This window comes from Mauremys reevesii, linkage group 12, assembly GCF_016161935.1.
Source record: "Mauremys reevesii isolate NIE-2019 linkage group 12, ASM1616193v1, whole genome shotgun sequence".
NCBI lineage: Eukaryota > Metazoa > Chordata > Testudines > Geoemydidae > Mauremys > Mauremys reevesii.
In genome coordinates, this window is record NC_052634.1 from 38152105 (window position 1) to 38177218 (window position 25114).

The 25114-nt window shown below is 55.1% G+C and overlaps 3 non-coding genes and 1 pseudogene across 3 annotated transcripts; 1 reads left to right on the top strand and 3 right to left on the bottom strand.

Moving 5' to 3' along the window:
* Positions 1–25114, bottom strand: part of LOC120375649 — a 276817-nt pseudogene that overhangs the window by 221746 nt on the left and 29957 nt on the right.
* Positions 7707–7779, bottom strand: TRNAV-AAC. Its single transcript has one exon. It is a non-coding gene; the product is annotated as a tRNA-Val (tRNA).
* LOC120376367 lies at positions 14917–15109 on the bottom strand. Its single transcript, XR_005587250.1, has one exon. It is a non-coding gene; the product is annotated as a U2 spliceosomal RNA (small nuclear RNA).
* On the top strand, positions 20686–20902 carry LOC120376557. Its single transcript, XR_005587415.1, has one exon. It is a non-coding gene; the product is annotated as a small nucleolar RNA U3 (small nucleolar RNA).

Consider the following 25114-nt stretch of genomic DNA (forward strand, 5'->3'; position numbering starts at 1 on the left):
GGGATCCTCGCTGTGCAGTAGGAGGCTGCGGGCAGCAGATTGTCAGGGCTCAGGGCTGCACCTGCCATGCTGAGCCGGTGTCTGTGCTAAGCTCGGCATCAATCAGGTGATTCTGGGCAGTTCGGGGTCCCCGGGCTCCCACAGGAGGGTGAAGTAGGTCACCCCTGGAGCAGGGTAAAGCTGCAGGGTGACAGTGGGGTTGCTGCCCCTGTGAACAGCTGCTGTAGCACCGCCTGGGCAGGACAGGGAGAGCCAGCTATACCCCCTCCCCCAGCCTGTATTGGGGGATGGGAGCACTCACACCCTGGGGACCCACCCACCAGAGATCTACTGGGGGGGAGAGTGGCACCCACACACCCAGGATCTTGTAGGGGGGGCAGAGTTACCTGGACACCTGGGCTCCTGGACGGGGGATGGGGGGCACCAAAACATCTGGGATCTTACATGAGAGTAGAGAGGAGCCTGCACCCAGACATGAGACGGGGGCGGGGGAAGCAGGATGATTTCCCAGTTCCAGGCTGTCCCTGTCAGGCCAAGGCACAGAGCTCACAAGGAGAGTTTAAAGCTCCAGTTGCCAAGCAATAAAAGCAGCTGGGCTCCGTGGCTGGTGCCTGTGATCCCGGAGGCTGAGGCTGGCGGATCACTTGAGCTTAGGAGTTCTGGGCTGCAGTGGGTTGTGCCGATCGGGTGTCCACACTAAGTTCAGCATCAATATGGTGATACCAGGGAAGCTTAGGGTCCCCAGGTTGCTTAAGGAGGGGTGAGCCGGCCCAGGTCAGAAATGGAGCAGGTCAAAACTCCCGTGCTGATCAGTAGTGGGATTGCACCTGTGAATAGCCCCTGCAGCATAGCCTGGGCAAGACAGTGGGACACGGTCTCTTTTTATACGGACATCCCCCGCAGAGCCTGGAGGGGGGGGATGGGAGCACCCACACGCTGGGGTTCTGACTCAGGGGGAGGGACGCCCCCCTGCAACACGGATCTTGAAAAGGGGAACAGAGACACCCACACACCACAGAGCCTGGATGGGGCAGGGGAACCACACACGGGAGCTAGTTCATGGGGTGGGGGACAAACCCATATGCTCCATTGCACCACTCTTAATGAGAAGAACGGGGGCATCCGCACAACACAGATCCTTAACAGGCAGGGAGACACCCACACACTCCACTATTAACCAGGAGGGACAGGGGCACCAGACACCCCCAGTAGCGTGGAGAACACCCACATCCACCGGATCCCTCATGGGGGGTAAGACAGAGGGGATTGTAATGGGGCCCCATGCACCAGGGATTGTTAAGGGTTGAAGGGACAGGGACACCCACACACACTGAGATCACGTCCTTGGAGGAACGCAAACCCTCCACAGAAGGACCTGGTCTGTTCCATGATGGCAGCCCAGCCTGGGTGAGTCAGTCTACTTTTATACAGGCACGGCCCAGAGATCCTGACTAGGGGAACGAGACACCCACCCACCAGAGATCCTTAATGATCTAGAGTGCACCAACACACCAGGGATTCTTATGGGTGGGAGGAATGGAGACAGCCAGACACACTGAGATCACTTCCTACAAGGAGCCTGGGCCAGACAGGGAGACACAGTCCCCCTTTACATATCTGCCAGACAACCTGCCTCCCACTCCCTCCACACAATGTTCTTATCTGGAGGTGAAGCCAGGGAAATCCCATGGAGGATTCTTATCTGGGGAACTGGGGGTACCCACTTATCACCAGAGATTCTTAAGGGCAGGAGGAACAGGGACTCCCACCTCTGTAGCATGGGGGTGGGTCGCCTGCTGGGATTATCTGGGCATATTTTACCTCGTCAGTTCCCTGCCATTGCCTTGGGGGCCCCTTGTTCGCTGCCTCTGGTACCCAGTTTAGCCTCCTTCCTGAGCTGAAACGCTTTGATCTATCTAAGGTCTGTGGGATCAATACGTGTCATGGTGTAATTCTGTGTTATTCAGGGGTCAGACTAGCTGAGCTAATGGCCCCTTCTGCCCTTAAACGCCATGAAAACATTTCCCTGGTTTCTCCTTGCGCCTGACAGACACCACGGTGAGGGGCCCAATAGAAGCTCCTGGACACAGCGCTCTGGCTCTTACATTACTTGGGGACGTCAGCGCTTTCCTAGCAAAGCTGCTGCTAAAGCGCTGGATTTGGGGAACGGTTCGGCTCCGATTCAGAGATCTGCCTGCGGGGTGTGAACCTGCCACGAGGAGCGGGAAACGCAACCAGCACTGGGAGGCGTTGGCTGAGCTCCAGGCTGCCCCCGTGTGGCCAAAGCTTAGAACTGAGCAGCGGAGTTTAAAGCTGGCGCTGGGAGGGACCTGAACACGCGGGGCACGAAGGCTCCTGCGTGTAACGCTTGTTGGGTGGGCAGCTGAGTGTAGCTGATTGCCGGGGTTCAGGGCTGCACCCGGGGTGCTGAGCAGGTGTCTGTGCTCAGGTTGGCCTTGCTATGCTGGTTTCTGGGAAGTTTGGGGTCGCCAGTCCCCCTAGGGAGAGGGGAGACAGGTCAGCCCAGGAAAGAAGGCTTTAGAAACTCTGGTACCAATTGGCAGTGGGACTGCCCCTGTGAAGAGCCGCTGCAGCCCCGCCAGGGAGAGCCGGTCTCTCTTTATGCAGCCCCCCCCCCCATTCCTCAGGACGAGGGTTGTGCTCAAAGATCTGTGCCCTGTGTTTTCACCTCCATGTGAACCGCACAGAGCAAATAACCCTCAGTGCATCAGCTCAGTTCCAGGCTCCACTTCCACCCGCTCAGAGCGCAGAGCTCCCAGGCTGAGCCTGACACTGGAAGCGGGAGACTTTGTAACCAGCTGGGTCCCGTGGCTGGTGCCTGTGATCCCAGTGCCTCGGGAGGCTAAGACTGGTGGATCACTTGAGCTCAGGAGTTCTGGACTGCAGGGGGCTGTGCTGATCGGGTGTCCACACTAAGTTCAGCATCAATATGGTGATCCCAGGGAAGCTTGGGGTCCCCAGGTTGCCTAAGGAGGGGTGAGCTGGCCCAGGTCAGAAATGGAGCAGGTCAAAACTCCCCTGCTGATCAGTAGTGGGATCTTGCCTGTGAATAGCCCCTGCAGTGTAGCCTGGGCAAGACAGTGAGACACGGTCTCTTTTTATACAGACACCCCCCGCAGAGCCTGGAGGGGGGGATGGGAGCACCCACACGCTGGGGATTCTGACTTGGGTGGAGGTACGCACCCAAGCAACACGGATCTTGAAAAGGGGAACAGAGACACCCACAGATCCCAGATGGGGGCAGGCAGGGGAAACCACACACTGGAGCTAGTTCATGGGGTGGGGGACAGAGACACTCACCAGAGATCGTGGATGGGAGCACCCACATGATGGGGATCTTGAACTGGGAGGAGGGAAGCACCATGTACCAGAGGTTCTGAAGGGGGAACAGGGACACCCACACACCAGGTGTCTTGCAGCAAGAGCTGTGGTCTTGATTTACACAGGGCAGTGATGGGGAATTAACCACGTCCCTTGCGGAGCTTGTTCCACTAGATGATTAGCCTCATTGTCAACACTACGAGTTTATATCGAATTTAGCAGCGTTAAATCGCATTAACCCTGCACCCATCCACACAACGAAGCCCTTTATATCGATATAAAGGGCTCTTAATACCGGTATCTGTACTCCTCCCCGATGAAGGGAGTAGCGCTGAAATCGGTATTGCCATGTCGGATTGGGGTAGTGTGGCCGCAATTCGATGGTATTGGCCTACAGGCGCTATCCCACAGTGCACCATTGTGACCGCTCTGGACAGCAATCTGAACTCGGATGCACTGGCCAGGTTGACAGGAAAAGCCCTGCGAACTTTTGAATTTAATTTCCTGTTTGCCCAGCGTGGAGCGCTGATCAGCACAGGTGACCATGAAGTCCCAGAATCAAAAAAGAGCTCCAGCATGGACCATATGGGAGATACTGAAACTGATCTCTGTATGGGGAGCTGAATCTGTTCTATCAGAAATCGGTTCCAAAAGACAAAATGCCAAAGCATTTGAAAAAATCTCCAAGGCCATGATAGACAGAGGCCACAACAGGGACTCAATACAGTGCTGAAACTTAAGAAGCTGAGACAAGCGTACCAGAAAGCCAAAGAATGAAATGGACGCTCACGGAGGGAGGGGCGACTGACGTCTGTAGCTATCCCACAGTTCCCGCACTCTCCGACAACCATTTGAATTCTTGGCTGAGTTCCCAAAGCCTGAAGGGTCAAAAACATTGTTGCGGGTGGTTCAGGGTTTATGTCCCCCCCCCGTGAAAGCAAAGGGAAAAAAATCATTTCTCGCCTTTTTTCAATGTCACCGTATGTCTACTGGATTCTGCTGTCAGACGCGGTGCTGCAGCGCTACACAGCAGCATCCCCTTCTCTTCCCTTGCGGACGGCAGACGGTACAGTAGGACTGGTATCTGTCCTCACCGTCCTGTGAGTGCTCCTGGCTGGCCTCGGTGATGTCACCCGAGGGCGCCTGGGCAAAAATGGGAATGACTCCCAGATCATTCTCTTCTTTAAGCTTTGTCTAATGGAGATTCAGTCCTGCCTGGAATATCATAGCAGCTGGAGGCTGCCCTCCCCTCCCCCCTTTGAGCTCTACTTGCAGAGGCAATAAAGTCAGTGTTGTTTCAAATTCCTGCATTCTTTATTACTTCATCACACAAATGGGGGGATAACGGCCACGGTAGCTCAGGAGGGGTGGGGGAGGAGGGAAGCAATGGATGGGGTTGTTGCAGGGGCACCCCCTAGAATGGCATGCAGCTCATCATTTCTGCCAGATGTCGGGGGCTCTGACCTGGAGCGGCCGTTTGCTTCTCTGGTTCTTTTGTAGGCTTGCCTGATAGTCTAGACAGGACTGACTCTCCCTTTAGACAAAACTTAAAGAAGGAAATGACCTGGGGAGTCATTCCCATTTTTGTCCATGTGCCCCCAGCCAACCTCACCAAGGCAAGCCAGGAGAACCCATGATAGCAGCAAATGGTACAGTATAACTGGCAACTGTCATCGTCAACTTGCAAAGCAGCAGATGGGACGGTATGGCTGGTAACCATCTCTGCTAACTTGCAAAAGGCAAGGGATGCTGCTGTGTAGCGCTGCAGTACTGCGTCTGTCAGCACCATCCAGTAGACATACGGTGACAGTGAAAAAAGGCTGAACAAGCTCCATGGTTGCCGTGCTTTGGCGTCTGCCCGGGCAATCCAGGGAAAATGGCACAAAATGATTGTCTGCCGTTTCTTTCATGGAGGGAGGATTGAATGACATTTACCCAGAATCACCCACTACACTGTTTTTGCCCCATCAGGCACTGGGATCTCAACCCAGAATTCCAATGGGCGGGGGAGGCTGTGGGAACTATGGGATAGCTATGGGATAGCTACCCACAGTGCAACGCTCTGGAAATCGACACTAGCCTCAGTACATGGATGCACACCTCCGAATTAATGTGCTTAGTGTGGCCGTGTGCACTCGACTTTATACAATCTTTCCAAAAAACAGTTTATGTAAAATTGGAATAATCCCATAGTGTAGACATACCCTGTGATTAACAACTTTGGTGGCTAATTGAAAGGCTGATGGTTCAAACGCAGGTGAAGATGGAGGTTGGTTTTTTTTAGTGATGAGAATCCAGTACATTTTAACAGGCAGAAAAGCGCCTCAATGCGGGTCTAGCCTCATTGGGCAAGCATAAGTGACACTTTTGCTAAATGCATTGGTGGTATAGTGGTGTGCATAGCTACCTTTCAAGCAGTTAATCTGGGTTTGATTCCCAGTCAATGCAAGGATGTGATGTTTTCTCTGCTGGGAATTGGTTTAATTTCAGTCACATTGTATCAGTTTACCAAGGGAATGAGAGAATCAATGTGCTGCAGGTCATTAAACACCCAGTGGAGGAAGAAAGGGGCGGGACTATACAATGAGCTGTTGGAGTCATCCTGGTATTACAATGTTTGTTTTATTTATTTTAAAAAAATTCTTTACTTCCCTCTCTCTTTTAGACTCAGAGCCTTTAAGGTCAGAAGGGACCAGTGTGATCATCTAGTCCGACCTGCTGCACCTTGCAGGCCAAAAGACCCCACCCACCCACTCCTGTAATAGACCCAGGAGGGGAGGCAGCTCTGTGCACTGCCCCTACCCCAGGCAGCACATGGAGGCCCTCTGCTCCCCTCCCCCAGTGGGTGTGCAGAGATGTGCCAGCAGCACTGAGGTGGCTCCCTGCCCACTCTGCCTCCGTCCCTCTGTGCCGCTCCCAGAAATGGCCGGCATGTCCCAGCATCCCCTGGGGCGGGGGGAGTGTCTCGATTCACTGCCCCTGCCCCGAGTACCAACTCCACAGCCCCCATTGGCCACTGGGAGCTCTGGGGGCAGCGCCTGCAGGCAGCGGCACACGGAGACCCCCTGGCACGGCCCACCTAGGAGCTGCTGCCAGAGGGTTGTGTGTACCAGGCACTTTGGGAGCTGCACTGCCTGGGGTAAGTGCCACCCCTCCTGCACCCCAACCCCCTCCCCCAGCGCAGAGCCAGCACCCCGCACCCAAATTTCCTCCCAGAGCTTTGTTTGTCTTCCTTTCACCCAGAACCGTCTTTCTTCTCCTGGGCTGCAAGTAGCCATCCCTGGGAAGCCAAGAGGCAGGCACAGGATTCTACCTCCCAGCAGCCAACCGCACCTCCCCAGGCTTTGCAGAACAACTGGTGACGCTCTACTAACCCCACTTAGCCGCACTGAGGCGCTGAGCTTCTGCCCTGCCTTCCTCAGCTCGACTTTCCTCTTTTGCCCCATTCCCACCTCACTTCCTCCTTTGGCAAGTCACACAAAGGAAGCCAGCAGCAAGAGCCGGCCGCCATAGGCCAACCTCCCAGGGCAGAGGAGACCAAGCCACAAGGCTTCAAAAGGTGACCAGCCCAGATCCACTAGCTTTCCCCTGCTGATGCTAAGGCTTTTTCTCAGCTCATTTCACCACCCTCTGCCCTGCAGGGGTTGAGTTTATCGTAGGTATTACCCAAAATTGGGCCAGCTAGTCAGCGAAGGGAGGACTAATGACCCACCAGAGTTTGGCAGAAAGCAGCACATTTATTATACTGACAGCTAAGCTCAAAAGAAGAAGTGGGGGGTGTCACACTCACACTTGCATACTCACGCTCCCTGGACAGGCACAGCACTGGGGATGTCAGGATTCGGCAAGGTAAGTGTCCCACAGCGCAGCTATGGATGGTGTGATGAAGGTAAGTCTTCCTGAGGCACAATGAAATACAACGCAGAGAACCACTGGCCAGACGGTCCAGGCGAAGGGTATTCACTGGAGATACAAGCTTGTGAGTGGTCTCCTGAGCACAGGGCCCCTTCCCCTTTTAAGGGCCTGCACCTCATGGCCTGCGACTAGAGATGACTTGGCTGCATCTGGTTGGTCACACTCCACCTTGGGCAGTGTCCATGCTCTGGGTGTGTGAGCGCTGCCTAATTAGCGTCCCAGACACCTTGTCTACCTGGGAGCTCTTCTGCTCTTCAACCAGCCCATTCATCCCACCAGCATTCCAGGAGGGAGCAGGAGGGGGAAAGCCACTTCAAAGGCATTCAGAGAGGGACAGGAGACAAAAGTGGGAGCAGGGGAATTATAACAGACCTTTTGAGCATAGAAATCACTGCTGCTCCCACAACAGCAGGGACAGGCCAGTAGGAGCTGGGAAAAACAAGCCCGCATGTTTCTGCCTGGTTTCGAACCAGGGACCTTTTGCATGTTAGGCAAACGTGATAACCACTACACTACAGAAACTCTGTCATGGGCATCTCCCCCTCCCTTCATAAGAACATAAGAATGGCCATACTGGGTCAGACCAAAGGGCCATCCAACCCCGCATCCTATCTGCCAACAGTGGCCAATGCCAGGTGCCCCAGAGGGACTGAACCTAACAGGTAATGACCAAATGATCTCTCTTCTGCCATCCATCTCCACCCTCTGACAAACAGAAACTAGGGACACCATTCCTTACCCATCCTGGCTAATAGCCATTCATGGATTTAACCTCCATTCATTTATCTGCAAAAAGAAAGAGGAGTACTTGTGGCACCTTAGAGACTTACAAATTTATTTGAGCATAAGCTTTTGTGGGCTAAAACCCACTTCATCAGATGCATGCAGTGGAAAATGCAGCAGGAAGATATATACACAGAGAACATGAGAAAATGGGTGTTGCCATACACACTATAACAAGAGTGAGCAGTTAAGGTGAGCTATTATCAGCAGGAGAAAATAACCTTTTGTAGTGATTATTGGGATGGCCCATTTGCAACAGTTGACAGGAAGGTGTGAGTAACAGTAGGGGGACAAATAAACATGGGGAAATAGTTTGACTTTGTGTAATGACCCATCCACTCCCAGTCTTTATTCAAGCCTAATTTAATGGTGTCCACTTTGCAAATTAATTCCACTTCAGCAGTCTCTCGTGGGAGTCGGGTTTGAAGATTATTTGTTGTAATATTGCGACTTTTAGGTCTGTAAATGAGTGACAAGAGAAACTGAAGTGTTCTCCAACTGGTTTTTGAATGTTATAATTCTTGACATGTGATTTATGTCCATTTATTATTTTACGTAGAGACTGTCTGGTTTGGCCAATATACATGGTGGAGGGGCATTGCTGGCACATAATAGCATATATCACATTGGTAGATGTGCAGGTGAATGAGCCTCTGATAGTGTGGCTGATGTGATTAGGTCCTATGATGGTGTCCCCTGAATAGATATGTGGATAGAGTTGGCAACGGGCTTTGTTGCAAGGATAGGTTCCTGGGTTAGTGTTTCTGTTGTTTGGTTGCTGGTAAGTATTTGCTTCAGGTTGGGGGGCTGTCTGTAAGCAAGGACTGGCCTGTCTCCCAAGATCTGTAAGAGTGAGGGATCGTCCTTCAGGATAGGTTGTAGATCCTTGATGATGCACTGGAGAGGGTTTTGTTGGGGGGCTGAAGGTGACGGCTAGTGGGGTTCTGTTACTTTCTTTGTTGGGCCTGTCCTGTAGTAGGTGACTTCTGGGTACTCTTCTGGCTCAGTCAATCTGTTTCCTCACTTCAGCAGGTGGGTAGTGTACTTGTAAGAACACTTATTAGAGATCTTGTAGGTGTTTGTCTCTGTCTGAGGGGTTGGAGCAAATGCAGTTGTATCTTAGAGCTTGGCTGTAGACAATGGATTGTGTGGTGTGCTCTGGTGAAAGCTGGAGGCATGTAGGTAAATATAATGGTCAGTAGGTTTACGGTATAGGGTGGTGTTTATGTGACCATCGCTTATTAGCACTGTAGTGTCCAGGAAGTGGATTTCTTGTGTGGACGGTCCAGGCTGAGGTTGATGGTGGGATGGAAATTGTTGAAATCATGGTGGAATTCCTCAAGGGTTTTCTTTTCTATGGGTCCAGATGATGAAGATGTCATCAGTGTAGCGCAAGTAGAGTAGGGGCGTTAGGGGATGAGAGCTGAGGAAGTGTTGTTCTAAGTCAGCCATAAAAATGTTGGCATACTGTGGGGCCATGCGGGTACCCATAGCAGTGCTGCTGACTTGAAGGTATACATTGTCCCCAAATCTTTATGAATGAGGACAAAGTCACAAAGTTCAGGCACCAGGTTTGCCGTGACATTATCGGGGATACTGTTCCTGGTGGCTTGTAGTCCATCTTTGTATGGAACGTTGGTGTAGAGGGCTTTTGGGCCTGCTGCTTCTCTGTCTGGGAGGTTTTTGTCAGCCCTGGCACACAAAAAGGGCATCATTTGCGGCGCCCACGAAGGCAAGATGAATTTTGCCTGCCTTGCTCAGCTTGACTTGCTTCCTCACCCCATAACTGCCTTAGATCCTGGGTCGGCTGGTGGCTGAAGATGGTCCATTGTCTCAAGCGGTGCCAGAGCCTGACACAGTGCCCCGGGCCGCCTTTGCTCTGCACATGACTGCTTGGGGTGGCCAAATAGGTAGAGCCGCCCCTGCCCGGCCCCAAGCTCCACCTATGTGCATTGTCTTTTCTCCAGGTAAACAGGGTTGCCTGGGCCTCCTCTCCTCTCCGGGGTCCTCTCTCTGCAGCCCATTTTATTCCCACTGGCCAGAACCGGCTGTGACTCCTGAGCTGGGTCTCCGGATCACCAGGTCACCAGTCGCTGGGGTCTCCATCCTCCAGGCCATCAGCCGGGGTCCCAAGTCCCTCTCTGGTCCTCTGTAACAACAAACTCCCTCTCCCTCTCCCCTCCCCTCGTTAAACCAGTAACACCCGGGGACACTGAGTCCCACTCCCTGTGCATGCAACCCACTGGAAAACACAGAAAACCCCAAGAAAATCCTCCACTTCGTCACAGAGCCCAGCACCTCTCCTCCTCTGGGCACCTAGCGCAGAGGCGGCTGGTGCTGACAGCTCCAAGGGAAGGCTTAAAAGCCACAGAGCAACTCAGGGCAGGGCTAGAGGAGGGGAGAACCATGCCTATGCATGGCCAGCAGACAGCCACAAAGACACCCGGCCAGGCTGCTCCCTGCCGTGCCAAATACCAGGGGCGGCTCTAGCAATTTCGCCGCCCCAAGCACGGCAGCACGCCGCGGGGTGCGCTCTGGTGGTCGCCGGTCCCGTGGCTCCGGTGGACCTCCTGCAGACGTGCCTGCGGAGGTTCCGTTGGTCCCATGCCTCCGGAGGAGCATCCGCAGGCACGTCTGCAGGAGGTCCACTGGAGCCGCGGGACAAGCGGACCCTCCGCAGGGACGCCTGTTGGAGGTCCACCGGTGCCACCTGCCACCCTCCCAGCGACAGGCAGAGTGCCCCCCGCGGCATGCCGCCCCAAGCACGTGCTTGGCGTGCTGGGGTCTGGAGCCGGCCCTGCCAAACCCCCACTGAAGGCCACCCACAGACCAGCATGCAGGGCGGCTGCTGATGCTCTGTGGCCATTATCAAAGACGGTAGGAAAGCAGGGCCAGCCCCCTTGGTGGCGCCTCTTACCATTCCCACTCCAGGTGCTCACTTTGGCAGTGGGGCAGGAGATTTTACCCCAAGAGGCTTTTCCCCAGCTGGCGAGAAGCAGAGAAACACCCAGGCTCCCAAGGTGCTATTTAGCAAGTACCCTCCAGCACAGGGACAGGCGCACACTTGGAAGAGGGAAACTGCTCCACACGCTAGCCCGGGCAGCCGCCCATTTTCTTTGGCAAGTCAGGAAGGGCAAAGGTGAGACTGGAAGCACCTGGGGCTCATGCCCCAGCCTTTGTGACACCCAACCCCCAACTCCTTCCTGGGGCTCTAGCTGAAGCCAGAGCATTGGCCTGAGCGGCCAAGAAGAGATTCCAGCCCTGAAGGGAGCAGGACTTTCAGCACAAAGGTAAAACTGCACAAGCACGAAGGGACTCGAACCCTCAATCGCCTGATCCGAAGTCAGGCGCCTTATCCATTAGGCCACGTGGTCACACAGAAAAAGGCCCTCCAGGCACTTCTTTGGAAAAGGCCGACACTGATGCATCCAAAAAAGTGGGGATTCACCCACGAAAGCTCATGCTCCAATACGTCTGTTAGTCTATAAGGTGCCACACGACTCTTTGCTGCTTTTGCAGACACTGTGTTTCTCAGGTCAGCTACTGAGGGGGGCCGAGACTCTCTGGGCACAAGAAGTCGAGTTCCCAGTGAGATGTGAGCCTTAATTCTCTGGAGCCAGGTGCAGGGCTTCGGCAGGGAGGCTCAGGCATGGGGGATTGGGGTGCAGCGGATGGACCGGCTGTCTAGGTGCGGAGATTTATTCTCACTGAGGAGGAGGAGGGGGAATCCTGCTGACAGGCAGTGGCCAGGGCCGGTGCAACCACTAGGCGAACTAGTCGGCCGCCCAGGGTGCCAAGTGGTTGGGGGCACCAAAAAGCACACTCAGGGTGGGCAGTGGAGTGGAGGTGAGCTGGGGCAGGGGGCTGGGGGAGGTGCAGGGGAGGGCTGCCCACAGCAAGTAACGGGGGGAAGGGGGCGTGCAGGGGAACCGCTCCCTGTCCCAGCTCACTTCTGCCCCGTCTTCTCCCCTGAGCACGCCGCCCCCACTCTAATTCTCCTCCCCTCCCAGGCTTGCCGCACTAAACAGCTGATTGGCACCGCAAGCCTGGGAGGCGGGAGAAGTGGAGCGGCGCTGGTGTGCTCAGGGGAGAAGGCGGGGCGGAGGTGAGCTGGGGTGGGGAGCTGCTGCAGTGTGGGGGGGGCTGCCCGGCTCTTCCCCATGGCCCCGCCCTCCTCTGCCCCAGCCCCACCTCCCCCCCCGCCGCCCCTGCACTCACTGCATGGTAAGTGGAGTGACCCAGCCCCAGCCTGGTCCACTCCCTTGGCTCCCAGCCACGCCACCGGCGAGTGCTGTGGGGCGGTTCCCCCTCCCAAGTTTGGGAGCCAGGGGAGCAGAGCAGGCTGGGGCCCCAGGCCTCCATGGGGGGAAGCAGAAGGGGGCTGGCCCCAGGCCATCGTGGGACATGGGGGGCCGGCTAATTCCTGGGGGAAGTGGAGTGACCCGGCCCCAGCCTGCTCTGCTCCCCTGGCTCCCAGGCTTGTGTTGGTGTTGGCTGGATTTGTGCGGGTGTTTGTGTGTGTGTGGCTGGATTCATGCATGTGTTCATGTATGTTTGCAATTGTGTGTGTGTGCATGCTCTGCTGCCTTCTGCCGGCACGACAACCGTTTCTCCGTTTGTCACAGCCCCCATACCGTCGACCCCGATGGTGATTTCCCCATCTTACAACGGCTGGCTGGCCTGACCTTTCTCCCCTCTGCGCAGTGTGGCAGGGACTGCAGCTCACCCCCTGTGGGGCAGGAGTGCCAAGGTGTGGGGTGCTCGGCTCCGATGCACCTGGAGAGCAGCTCAGGTGAGGCAGGGCAGGGCGTGTGGTGTCCGTTCTGCATTGCCTGGTGCTGGGCCATTGCACAATCCCCAGCCACGCCGCACAGCGCACCCCAAGAGGGGGCAGGGGGCCAAGCAGACGATCGAGCACGAGGGGATCTTTCTCATTGGTAGCTGTCCAGTGGCAGTGAGTTCCACAGGCCTTGGCACATGCTGTGTGGGGCAGGAGGTCCTTGTATTTGGAGCAGTGGGAGTGAACTGTGTGTGGTTGTGTCTCTGAGCATGATTGTGAATATTGTGGTGGGGGGGAGTGATTGTGAGTGTGGCTGGGGGTGTGATTGTTTCTCTCTTTGGGGTTGGGCTAGCATGTCCCTCTGGGTGTGTTGTGTGTGAGTGTTCTTGGGATTGTGTGAGTCCCTTTGTGAGTCTGTGTGTGTGTGTGTGTGTGTGTGTGTGTGTGTGAGAGAGAGAGAGAGAGAGAGAGAGAGAGAGAGAGAGAGAGACTTGCTGCAGGATACAAAATCCTGCAAAGCCATTTCCTACTGGTTATCCCAGCAACACACTGATACAAACAGTGTCACAGACGCACACACACACAGAGTAGGGCTCAGCCCCACCAGCAGGGGGCAGCAGGGACACACACGTCTCCCCTGGGCCAGCTTGGACAATTTCGCATCAAGACCTGGCACAGTGCTGGTGCCCCCACACGGGGGTGGGCAGTGACTGGGCAGGGGCGGGGCAGGGCTTTGGGTGTATGCGGGGTGGGGGTAAGGCTTTGGGGAAGGGGCGGAGCAGGACTTTAGGGGTATGGGGCGGAGGCAGGGCTTTGGGGGCAGGGACAGCGGGGGCAGGGGCAGGGCTTTGGGGAAGGGGGCGGGCTTTGGGGGCGGGGGCTCGGGAAGGAGCAGGGCTCATTCAGGCCAGGGGCAGGCTGGGAGTCGCGGGGTGACAAGCTCAAGGGCGGGAACTCGGGGAAGGGCCATGTGGGGTGGGTCCTTGGGGAAAGGGTGCAGGGAGGGGTGTATTGGGGGCAATGTGGGAGTGGGGACTCGGGAAGGGGCAGAGTGAGGGTGGGGTGCTGGGAAAAGGGGCAATGGGAGGGTGGTGCCTTGGAGGAAGGGGCGGGGATTAGGGGAACAGGCGATGTGAGGGGACCTCGGGGTTAGGGGCAGAGTGAGGCAGGACCTCGGGGAAAGGGGACACGGCTTTGGGGCGGAGCGAGGGGCGGGGCTTTGGGGGCTGGGGAAGGAGCAGGACTCATTCAGGCCGGGGCGGGTCTGTCTGGGGTGTCGCTGTCCCTGCAGCGGGTGTTTGGAGCCGGGCTCCCGGGAGGGGCGGGGCCGGGGGCAGCGGGAGTCGGGGGTGACACGCGGCGGTGCGGGGCCCGTCGGACCACCCGGACCCGCTCACACCCAGCGGGCGGGGGGTTACAAGGCGCCGGGAACATCCGCGGGCGGACACGGGATCCAGTCCCGGGCAGAGCCAGACCCGGACCCGCCCCACCAGCCCGGGAGGCGGGGTGAAAGGCGGCGGCGCAGCACGTTCCTGCGCGGGGCAGCGTCACACCCTGCACGGGGGGGGCGGGGCGGGGCTCCCTGGGGGCCGGGGCGGGGGTGAGGGGTTGCGCTGGGGGGGGAGGTGTCAGGTTGACCCAGGGACCCGCCCTCACCTGGGCTGGAGAGGACGGAGGCGCCCCGGGGCAGGCTGGGAGTTGTAGTTCCTGGCTCGTCCCAGAGCGGATGTGACGGCAGGTTGCTCAGACAACGCCCCCCTCCCTGTGCACACTGGGAAGCGTAGTTCTTCACACATGAGACCGATATGGGAAGGTTGGTCTGTGTGGGAGAGGGCAGGAAATCCCCAGGGTGGGGGACAGGGACGTGTGCGCTGCTGATGTAAAGTCAGAAACTGCTCCCGGCTGGCAGGGGTGGTGCCCCATCTCACATCTATAGACTCAGAAAACACACCCAAAAATTTTTACAATATGTTGCCATGAAAAAACTAAAGTGCTAAAGAGACCTGATTTTTCCACTACTTTAAAAATATGTTATCAAATCAGCATCTTTGGAGGGAAACACTGTCTGCCTTTCTAACCAGACGATTCTCCCCAGAGGAAGAGGCACTGGTCCTGGAGACACTGCAATACCAGGTCAATGCATGGGGTGGACAGAGCAAGCTCCTATTCCAGCCCCTTGTTCCAAAAATCAATTTAACATACAGTCCTCAAATAAAGGACCTATCAGATATTAAACTGATAAGAACTGACACTACGCTTGATCTTAACTCCAAGGAGCCGAGAAGCGATGCTGAGAGTCTCGGATGCTAGGCAGCCGCTCTTCCCCCTTCTGCTTTCTACTTCAGCACGAGGAGCTCCCAGACACGCACCAAACACCATTCACGACACTTGATAACTAGGTAACTCGAAGCATAGGCGGCAGGTTTGTATAATTTTTGGTGGGGCCCAAAATGGTGGTGCCCTCCTGCTCCCGCCCTGTAAGCTGATATAAAATGAAGCTACAACGCGTCAATGCCACAAGATTACAAGGGTCAATTAAAAGTGGAAAGTCAGAAGCAGCACTTGCCTACTTCAATATACAGTATTATATTTTGTTGCACCTGTTGTGATGAAGTGGGAATATTCTTAATATTTTCTCTGAATACTGTGTGGGTGCCTCAGTTTCCCCTGCAAGATGCCAACTGAAGGTGTTGGGGACAAAGAGATCAGGTGGCCTCCCTGTCCGGAAGAGACACAGAGGCCAGAGGAGGGAGTGTCAGTTTGGAGCTGGCTGGGGAAATGGGGAGAGACCCAGAACTTGGGTCTGGGCTCCCCATCCCCCAAGATGGACCTGACAGAGGGGTTCTGTTTTCTGTACCAACAAGCTTTGTTTAAACTGTGTTCCCGTCATCTAATAAACCTTCTGTTTTACTGTCTGGCTGAGAGTCACATCTGACTGCGGAGTTGGGGTGCAGGGACCTCTGGTTGCCCAGGACCCACCTGGGCAGACTCGCTGCGGAAAGCGCACGGTGTGGAAGGGCTGAATGCTCCGATGTCCGGCCCAGGTAGGTGTAAGCTTCTTGCCCTGGAGACAGTCTGCTCCGAGAGAGGAGGCTCTCCCAGAGTCCTGACTGGCTTTGTATGGAGTTGTTCCAAAGCATCCCAGCATCCCCTTCCACACCATGCGCTTCCCGGAAGTCCGCACAGGCACTGACACTCCCTCCTCCGGCCTTTGTCTCTTTTCCAGGCATTAGGAGGCCACCTGATCTCTCTGTTCTCCAACACCTTCAGTTGGCACCTTGCAGGAGCGTGGCCCAGGCCATCAGTTGCCCGGAGACAGGGTTGCGGCCATTCTCTGTGCAGACGGCATCACACTGGCCCTCTAGGGCTCTACAACAATCACACCCCCTTATCCCACCAACTAGGGTGACCAGACGTCCCGATTTTATCGGGACTGTCCCGATATTTGCTTGTTTGTCCCGCGTCCCGACCGATGTTCGGTCGGGACACTGGACAAACAAGCAATTTTGCCCTCCGCTCCGGTGCATAGACGGAGCCTGGAGGGGCTTTCACCCCTCACTTCCCCCGACCATCCCCCTTCTTCCCCCATTGGACCCCTCCCCAAATCCCTGCCCTGGACCCGCCCCTCACTGCCCCATTGGACCCCTCCCCAACTCCCCGCCCTGGACTCGCCTCTTCCCCAAGCAGGCGGCATTCCTCCTCCCTCCCAGGTTTGCACACGGGCCGTGGCCGGGGCTGGGAGCGCAGCACGGAGGCTGCTCCAGCCCTGCAGGGCAGCGCGGAGCAGGCAGCGGGCAGAGACACGTGTGGGGCAGACACGCTCCTGCCAGGAGGGGCCGGGCCCAGCTGCCTGGTTCGCCCCCTGCCCGTGGGGGGGGGTGTCCCCAAGTTCCCTGCAGCCGGAGCGGGGCTGCCCGGGGCGAGTGTCCCAGGCGGGGCAGAGTGGAGCAGCCTCTGCTGTGGGGCTGGTGCAATGAAGCCTGGGAGCGGCTGGGCCGGGAGCTGCAAGAGGGGTCCGGAGCGTGGCTCGGCTGCACAGCTCGGGGCCCAGGAGCGAGGGGATGGGGGAGCTGGGAGTGTATTGGGGGTCAGAGCTGAGAGTTGGGTGGAGACGGGGCTGTGCAACTGCCGCCTGGTGGCGGGGGGCGCTCTGGCTTTTTTTTTTTTTTGCTCCGTCCCCCCGCGTCCCGATATTTCATGTTTGTCATCTGGTCACCCTACCACCAACTAGATCCTTGAGAAATGCATAGGGGAAACTGAGGCACCCACGCAGTATTCAGAGAAAACATTAAGAACATTCTCACTTCGTAACACCTGTATACGACTAGTTATACACTTTAAAGGGTGTAAAATAATCAAGTATTGTGCTAAACACAATGATACTCCAAACTGACCACCAAATTTAAATTGAGTGTTTTTCCCCTCAAGTGAGGGCTCTGGGGTGGGGCTGGGGATGAGCGGTTGACAGTGCAGGAGGGTGCTCAGGGTTGGGGTGCTGGAGGTGCAGGCTCTGGGGTGGGGCAGGGCTGGAGATAAGGAACTTGGGGTGCAGACAGGCTACCCCAGGGCTAGGGCCAGAGAGGACCCCCCCCCCCCGGCAGCACACTCACTCTGCACCATGGTCACTGCACATGCTCCTAGGGCCTCTCTCAGGTCCAGAAAGCCCACTCGCCTCCCCTGCGGTGGGTACCGGGCGGGGGGTTGCCATCAAGTGTGGCCTCCCCTGTTGCTGACCCTCACCATAGCCTCACTGGGGATGGGGGATGGGGCTGCCCCTTGCCCAGCGTGGGGCAGGAGTGGGGACTGCAGGGTGGTGGCTGGGGGGGGGGGGGAAACAGGGTGTCACAAAATTCACCCAAGCCCCAGCTGCTCAAGTCTAGGGAGCCCCCCTCCCACATCTCCCTTGTGGTGGGTGGGTGGGTGCTGGGGGGGCAGGGGGAACTGCCAGCACATGTGGCTTCCTTCCTCCCCTGCTGCAGCCTGCTGCCCCTCACCCTTGTCTCACTGGGGATGGGGCTGCCCCTTGCCCAGCACTGGGCAGGAGTGGGGCTGTGGGGGGAGGGGGCGGATCACAGGGTCAAACCTCACAGAAGCCCCAGCAGCTGCTCAGGTGAGTGAGGTCCACTCCAGATGTCCATCTCCTGGCCAGAGTCCCCCTTGGCGTCTCCTCCAGGTGGGTGCTGGGGGGGGGGGAGAGAGAGGGCTCCCAAGCACGTGTGTGCCTCCTCCCCACTCCTCTCTCCCTCTCCCCCTCCCTTGGTGCTCCAACAGGCTGCTGGCCGCTGATCTCTATAGCCTTAGGCCAGGGGTCGGCAACCGGTGGCTCGCGGCTCGCCAGGGTAAGCACCCTGGCGGGCCGGCCCGGTTTGTTTATCTGCCGCGTCGGCAAGTTCGGCCGATCGCGGCTCCCACTGGCCGCGGTTCGTGGTCCCAGGCCAATGCGGGAGGCCGGAAGCGGCGCGTGCCGTGGGTTGTTCTGGCCGCGGCTTCCTGCCACCCGAATTGGCCTGGGACCGCGAACCGCGGCCAGTGGGAGCCGCGATCAGCTGAACTTTCCGATGCGGCAGATAAACAAACCGGGCCGGCCTGCCAGGGTGCTTACCCTGGCGAGCCGCGAGCCACCGGTTGCCAACCCCTGGCCTAAGGCAGAAGCAGCTGCAGGCAGCCTGCAGCACAAGCAAGGGAGAGAGGCACTGGCTGTTTTTTTTTTTCCAGGCAGAGAAGCTCCAAGGTGGGGGGGCGGGGGAGAAACCCAGCTCCAAATATTGGTGGAGCACAGCCCCCAGTCTTGAATATTCCTGGTGCTCGAGCACCTCGAGCCCATATAACCTGCTGCCCCTGGGTGGGGGCTTGGACCCAGGATGGACCGGCAGCCCCCTATCAGCTCCCCACTCCCCTAAGTTCCCTGTGCAGCAGCTGCCTACAGTTCAGCTGTGTCCCTCCCCCCCCCCCACTGCCATGTGCTGCTCCTGCCCTCTGCCTTGGAGCTGCTCCCCGAGACTCCTGCTTGCTGTGCTGGGGGGAGGGAAGGAAGGGGGGGCTAATGTCAGGGTGCCCCCTACCCCCTGCTCCTGCACCCCACTTACCCTATCTTCCATAGAGCAGGGCTCAGGAGGGAGAGAGCTTGCAGCAGCTGGGGTCTCAGCAAGCTGATCTAATTAACAAGGCAGTGTACTTAAGGGAAATGTGCATATCTCCCTCCATTCCTGCTGCCTTGCAGAGTGAGAGAGTTAACCCTTGAGGGCTCAGCCAATTGCTAGTTCATCATTTAGCAGTAAGGGAAATATCCCACCCTCTGACTCCTCTACCTCAACCAAGCTTCACAATCATCATCCCTGTGTATCAATATTAAATTGTTTGTTTAAACCTTATACTCTTTTGTCTGGTGAAAAAAAATTCCCTGGAACCTAACCTAATAGTCTGGTTTCTTTCATAATCTGAAGTGGATTGAGCCTCTAAATCCTTCTACTCCTCTCCCCTCCCCCTCAAATGTGAAGGGGAACAGCCTCAACCTTTTGTCTTATTCTGCTTTGTAGGAGAAAGATGCTCTATGTAAATAGTCATGATCCATTTAGGTTAATTCTTATGCTGAATGGCGGGTAGGAGCGGGTATAAATCATTGGAGACTCTTGCCCCACTCCCTGTGTGGCCTGTGTTTTTCTTTGTTTTAAAATGAGACTGTCTAGTTTTTATGTAAATATATTTGGGGGGTTTCACTCATATTTATATTGCTATGAATTTCATGTGCTCTTGTCTCACAGCAGACAGGGGGGAAAAGCCTGTGGCAATGGACTTTGCAAAATTATAGACTAGTGATTCTCAACCTGTGGCCCAATCAACAGCTGCGGCCGATGTGGCATCCTCAGGGCCATACAGGTAGAATATAGTGTGTGGATTCTGCTCACGTAACACAGAGAAAGTTGCCTATGCAGCTCACAATAGTAAATAGGGTCAGACCAGAAGATATCTTCTTTCCAAGTGGGAATTGTGCAGGGAGAAACAACAGACCTAGTGCAGCTGTGTTGCTACTGTCTACTAGCACTGAAATGGTCCAGAATGCCTTGGTTCAAGCAGCACCAGTTCTAAAAGTAAGGGTGATTTAGTGCTGTGGTTCTCAAACAGGTGTATCCAATGGTTTTCCAGGGGATACATCAACTCATCTAGATATTTGCCTAGTTTTACAACAGGCTACATAGAAAGCACTAGCAAATTCGTAACAAATTAAAATTCATACATTGATTTGTTTATACTGTTCTCTATACTATACACTGAAATGTAAGTACAATACTTATATTCAAGTGATTTATTTTTATAAATATTGCATCTGATTATCTAAGCCAGTAGTTTTTAAGTGAGGTAAAACTTGGGGAAATGCAAGAGAAATCAGACTCCTGAAAGGGGTACAGGTGTCTCTAAAGGTTGAGAGCCACTGATTTAGTGCAGGTATCACCGGTAACATAGAACCCTGCAAAAACTTCTAGTGCAGATGAATTTGAGAGCATGCCAGAGAGAAACAGCTGCGGAGCATGCTAGAAAGGGCTGACCTGTCCGCATTGTCTGTGCCTGACAGGCGGTCATGTGGTACGGAGGAGCCTGTGAGAGGTATCCCAAAGCAAGAGGGTTTGATTAGTTGCTAGGAGCTCCACATGCTAATCAGGAGGTGTGTGTCTGTAAATAGCGACATAAACATCTTCTAATGGACAGTGTTCTAAAGCTGTCTCAATTGTGCTTAATGAAATGGGAACCTGGTTTTAGATTTTTGGTCTTTAATTCTCTGGGGGTGAAACCTGTTGTATGAAAACATTCACCGTGGGAAGAAAGCTTGCGCACATTAGCCTGGGTGTGTAGCCGAGCACAGCTTTATTAAGACTATACTTTCAGGGATCATTTCTATAGTTTGTAACTAGAGAAGTGTGGTTGAAAGTGTCTGACCTTGCTAACCATGATGAGGAGTTAAACTGTTCTCTTCTGAGCATGAAGCGAGTGGACAGTGGTGCTTTAATGCATCTGCTGTCTGCTATTGATTACTGTTCTTGCTTTCCTTTTGGGAAGCTGAGAGGAAGAGAACACAGACTGAGTGGTTAGTCCTTATAAAACAAGTTTAAAAATAAATGTTTTGGTTTTCTTTTCTGTTATCTGAGTTTGTTTAAAGCTTTTGTTCAGGTCTGTAGTCTTAATTTCTTTTGGTAGAATTTGGAAGAAAAGTAAAGGTAGTGTGAAAACTGGTGTTTTAAAGGTTTCTAATTCAGTTCTTACTGAAAGTTTTTTTTTAATTTCTTTATGCTGCTCTCTCTCTGTTTTTTCTTGTAATCTATTTAAGAATTTAGGTAGGATCCTGTGTCTGTATGTTCTCTTCCTTTTCCACTTGCCTCTCTGCTTCTCTCTTTTTCCCTTCCGATTTTTCAGGAAGCCCCTATTTTTACTTCTCCTGCTCTGGCAGCAGTGCATGATTTGCTCTTGGCCCCAAGCCCATCAGACAATCCACACAGGCTCTGAGAGTTGCTGTCTCTTGGCCATATATTGGGTAGAGGTTCTAAAGCTGTGTCAGGGTATGTCTACACTATGGGTTTATTCCAAATAAGCAGAAACCGGATATTGTAAAAATATTATATAAAGTCAAGTGAATGCGGCCACACTAAGCACATTAATTTGGCGGTGTGCGTCCATGTACTGAGGCTAGTATCGATTTCCGGAGCATTGCACTGTGGGTAGCTATCCCATAATTCCTGCAGTCTCCCCCGCCCATTGGAATTCTGGGTTGAGATACCAGTGCATGATGGGGCAAAAACAGTGTCGTGGGTGATTCTGGGGAAATGTCGTCACTCACTCCTCCCTCCGTGAAAGCAACGGCAGACAATCATTTCGCCCTTTTCCCTGGATTGCCCGGGCAGACGCCATAGCACGGCAATCATGGAGACTGTTCAGCCTTTTTTCCCCATCACTGTATGTCTACTGGATGGTGCTGACAGACACGGTACTGCAGTGCTACACAACAGCATCCCCTTGTCTTTTGCAAGTTAGCAAAGATAGTTGTCAGTTATACTGTATTACCCAGTCTGCTCATTTATTCATGCCCATGACTATCCACAACCTGTTTGTATGAGTGATGTGCTCTTACTGCTTGCTGGCTGTACCTTGAACTCACCCACCATATACCCCACATTGGGGACATGACAGACTGTGTATATGTATATGCTGTCCAATACCAAAATGCTAACATCCCCCTACAACCTGTATGTTACCCCCAATGACACAATAACTGACGCTTCAAACACTTTGTATAATCTATTTTCAAATATTCTCTAATAAACTTTAAATCTGCTGCTTTGCAAGTTGATAATGACAGTGACAAGTTATACTGTATTACAACCGTGAGCTCTCTGCAGAGACTGTTTCCAAGCGAATGCCTAATCAGGAAACCACCCAGCCTGCCTTCAGACGGCCCACCCCGAATTGTGGCACTACTGGAGAAAGTGGAAGAAGAAATGCCAGCTGCTGCTTCAACCTGGCAGCAGCTTCAAAGATCCAGAAGCTGTATAAAACAAACCCTCTCAAGGCTGTAAGAAAGGTCCTGTATGGTCCCTCGTCCTACTGCATGATCCCACCCGAGCGTCTCTACCACTACTTTCTCGAAGTATTCAGCGGCAAGCCCAGGAATGGCACGCAGTGCCTGGAGTGCTTCCGCCCATTGCCCTGCGTCGCCAATGCAGACGGTCTAGAGGCCGACTTCACACCCAAAGAGGTGATGGCCAGGCTCTCCAGAACCAAAAACACCGCGCCCGGAAAAGATGGCATCCCCTACAGCCTTCTCAAGAAGCGGGAACCCGGCTGCCTCGTCCTCTCCAGCATCTTTAACTTGTGCTGGTACTTTGGCCGGTCTCCCACCTCCTGGAAGAAGGCCATGACGGTCCTGATCCACAAGAAGGGCAAGCGAGATGACCCCAGCAACTGGAGACCCATCTCTCTGTGTTCTACAATGTACAAGCTGTACGTCAGCTGCCTGGCAGCCAGAATCACGGAGTGGGCAACGACCGGGGGAGCCATCAGCCTGGCCCAGAAGGGCTTCATGCCATTGGAGGGGTGCTACGAGCACAACTTCCTGCTCCAGACTGTCCTCCAGACGACCGCGCCCAACTAAACTGCGTCCCGCTCAATGGAGCCATCCGCCACGGGAACCGAGACAAGCGCTGCCGGAGGTGCGGGTACGCCTTGGAGACCCTGCCCCACGTCCTGTGCAGCTGCAAGCCTCACGCCAGAGCCTGGCAGCTGCGCCACAACCAGGGCCGGCTCCAGAGCCCAGCGGGGCAAGCACCCGCCTGGGGCAGCCCTTTCCCAGGGGGCGGCAGTCATGCCTGCAGGAGGTCCACCGGAGCCCCAGGAGCAGCGGACCTGCCGCAGGCGTGACTGCAGAGGGAACGCTTGGCCGGCGGCTCCAGTCGACCTCCCGCAGGCGTGACTGCGGACGGTTCGCTGGTCCCGCGGCTCGGCTGGACCTCCCACAGGCATGACTGCGGCAGCTCAAGCGGAGCTGCCGAACCAGCGAACAGCCCGCAGCTGCGGGAGGTCCAGCCGAGCTGCGCGACCAGCGGACCCTCCACAGTCATGCCCGCGGGAGGTCCGCTGCTCCCGCGGCTCGGGGGCGCCTCCCGGGCATGACTGCTTGGGGCGGCCAAATTTGTAGAGCCGCCCCTGGCCACAACGCCGTCCAGGACCATCTAGTAAAGGCCATCGCTCCGCACCTGGAAGAAATCGCCATCAACCGCACCATCCCCGACACCGACAGCCCGCTGCGCCCGGACATTGTCGTCACAGACGAGGATCGGAAAAAGATCATCCTCGTCGACGTGACGATTCCATTTGAAAACAGGACCCCGGCCTTCCGCGAGGCCTGAGCCCACAAGCTCGAAAAATGCGCCCCCTTGGCGGACACCCTGCGGTCAAACGGCTATGAGGTCTGCACCGACGCCCTGATTGTTGGGGCCCTGGGCGCCTGGGATCCTTGCAATGAACGTGTGCTTTGGACCTGTGGGGTGGGCGGTCGCTACGTGCGGCTCATGAGACGCCTAATGGTCTCGGACACTATTCGCTGGTCTAGAGACATTTACACGGAGCACATCACTGGCCACCGCCAATACCAAGAGTGAGCAGGCGTGGCTTCGTGCACCCGCAGGGGTGAGGAGACGTGTAAACCCCCCCTGCTGGACTCTATTCCCTGAGCCCTAAACCCACCGAACCGAACTCCACCATGTGAGGGTCGTCTCATCCCCATTATCCAGCCCGCTTATTCATGCCCATGACTGTCCAGGTCATTCCCTTCTTTAAGTTTTGTCTAATGGAGTGTCAGTCCTGTCTAGACTATCAGGCAAGCCTACTAAAGACCCAGAGAGGCAACTGGCAGCTCCTGGTCAGAGCCCCAGACATCCAGCAGAAATGATGAGCTGCATGCCATTCTAGGGGGTGCCCCTGCAACAACCCCACCCATTGCTTCCCTTCTCTCCCAGGCTACCGTTATCCCCCATTTGTGTGATGAAGTAATAAAGAATGCATGAATTTGAAACAACACAGACTTTATTGCCTCTGCAAGTAGAGGTCAAATGGGGGAAGGGAGGGCAGTCTCCAGCTACTATGATATTCCAAGCAAGACTGAATCTCCAGAAGACAAAGCTTAAAGAAGAGAATGACCTGGGAGTCATTCCCATTTTTGCCCAGGAGCCCTCGGGCGACCTCACCAAGGCCAACCAGGAGCACTCACGGGATGACAATGACAGATACCAATCCTACTGTACTATCTGCCATCCGGAAGGGAAGGGGATGCTGCTCTGTAGTGCAGCAGCACCACGTCTGCCAGCAGCATCTAGTAGACATACAGTGACATTGAAAAAAGGCGAGAAACAATTTTTTTCCATTTGCTTTTGGGGCAGGGGGACATATACCCTGAACCACCTGTGACGATATTTTTGACCCTTCAGGCTTTGGGAACTCAGCCAAGAATTCAAATGGTTTTCAGAGAGTGCGGGAACTGTGGGATAGCTACAGATGTCAGTCACCCCTCCCTCCGTGAGCATCCATTTCATTCTTTGGCTTTCTAGTACGCTTGTCTCAGCTCCTTAAGTTTCAGCACTGTGTTGAGTCCCTGTTGTGGCCTCTTTCTATCATGGCCTTGGAGATTTTTTCAAATGCTTTGGCATTTTGTCTTTTGGAACGGAGTTCTGATAGAACAGATTCATCTCCCCATACAGAGATCAGCTTCAGTATCTCCCGTACGGTCCATGCTGGAGCTCTTTTTTGATTCTG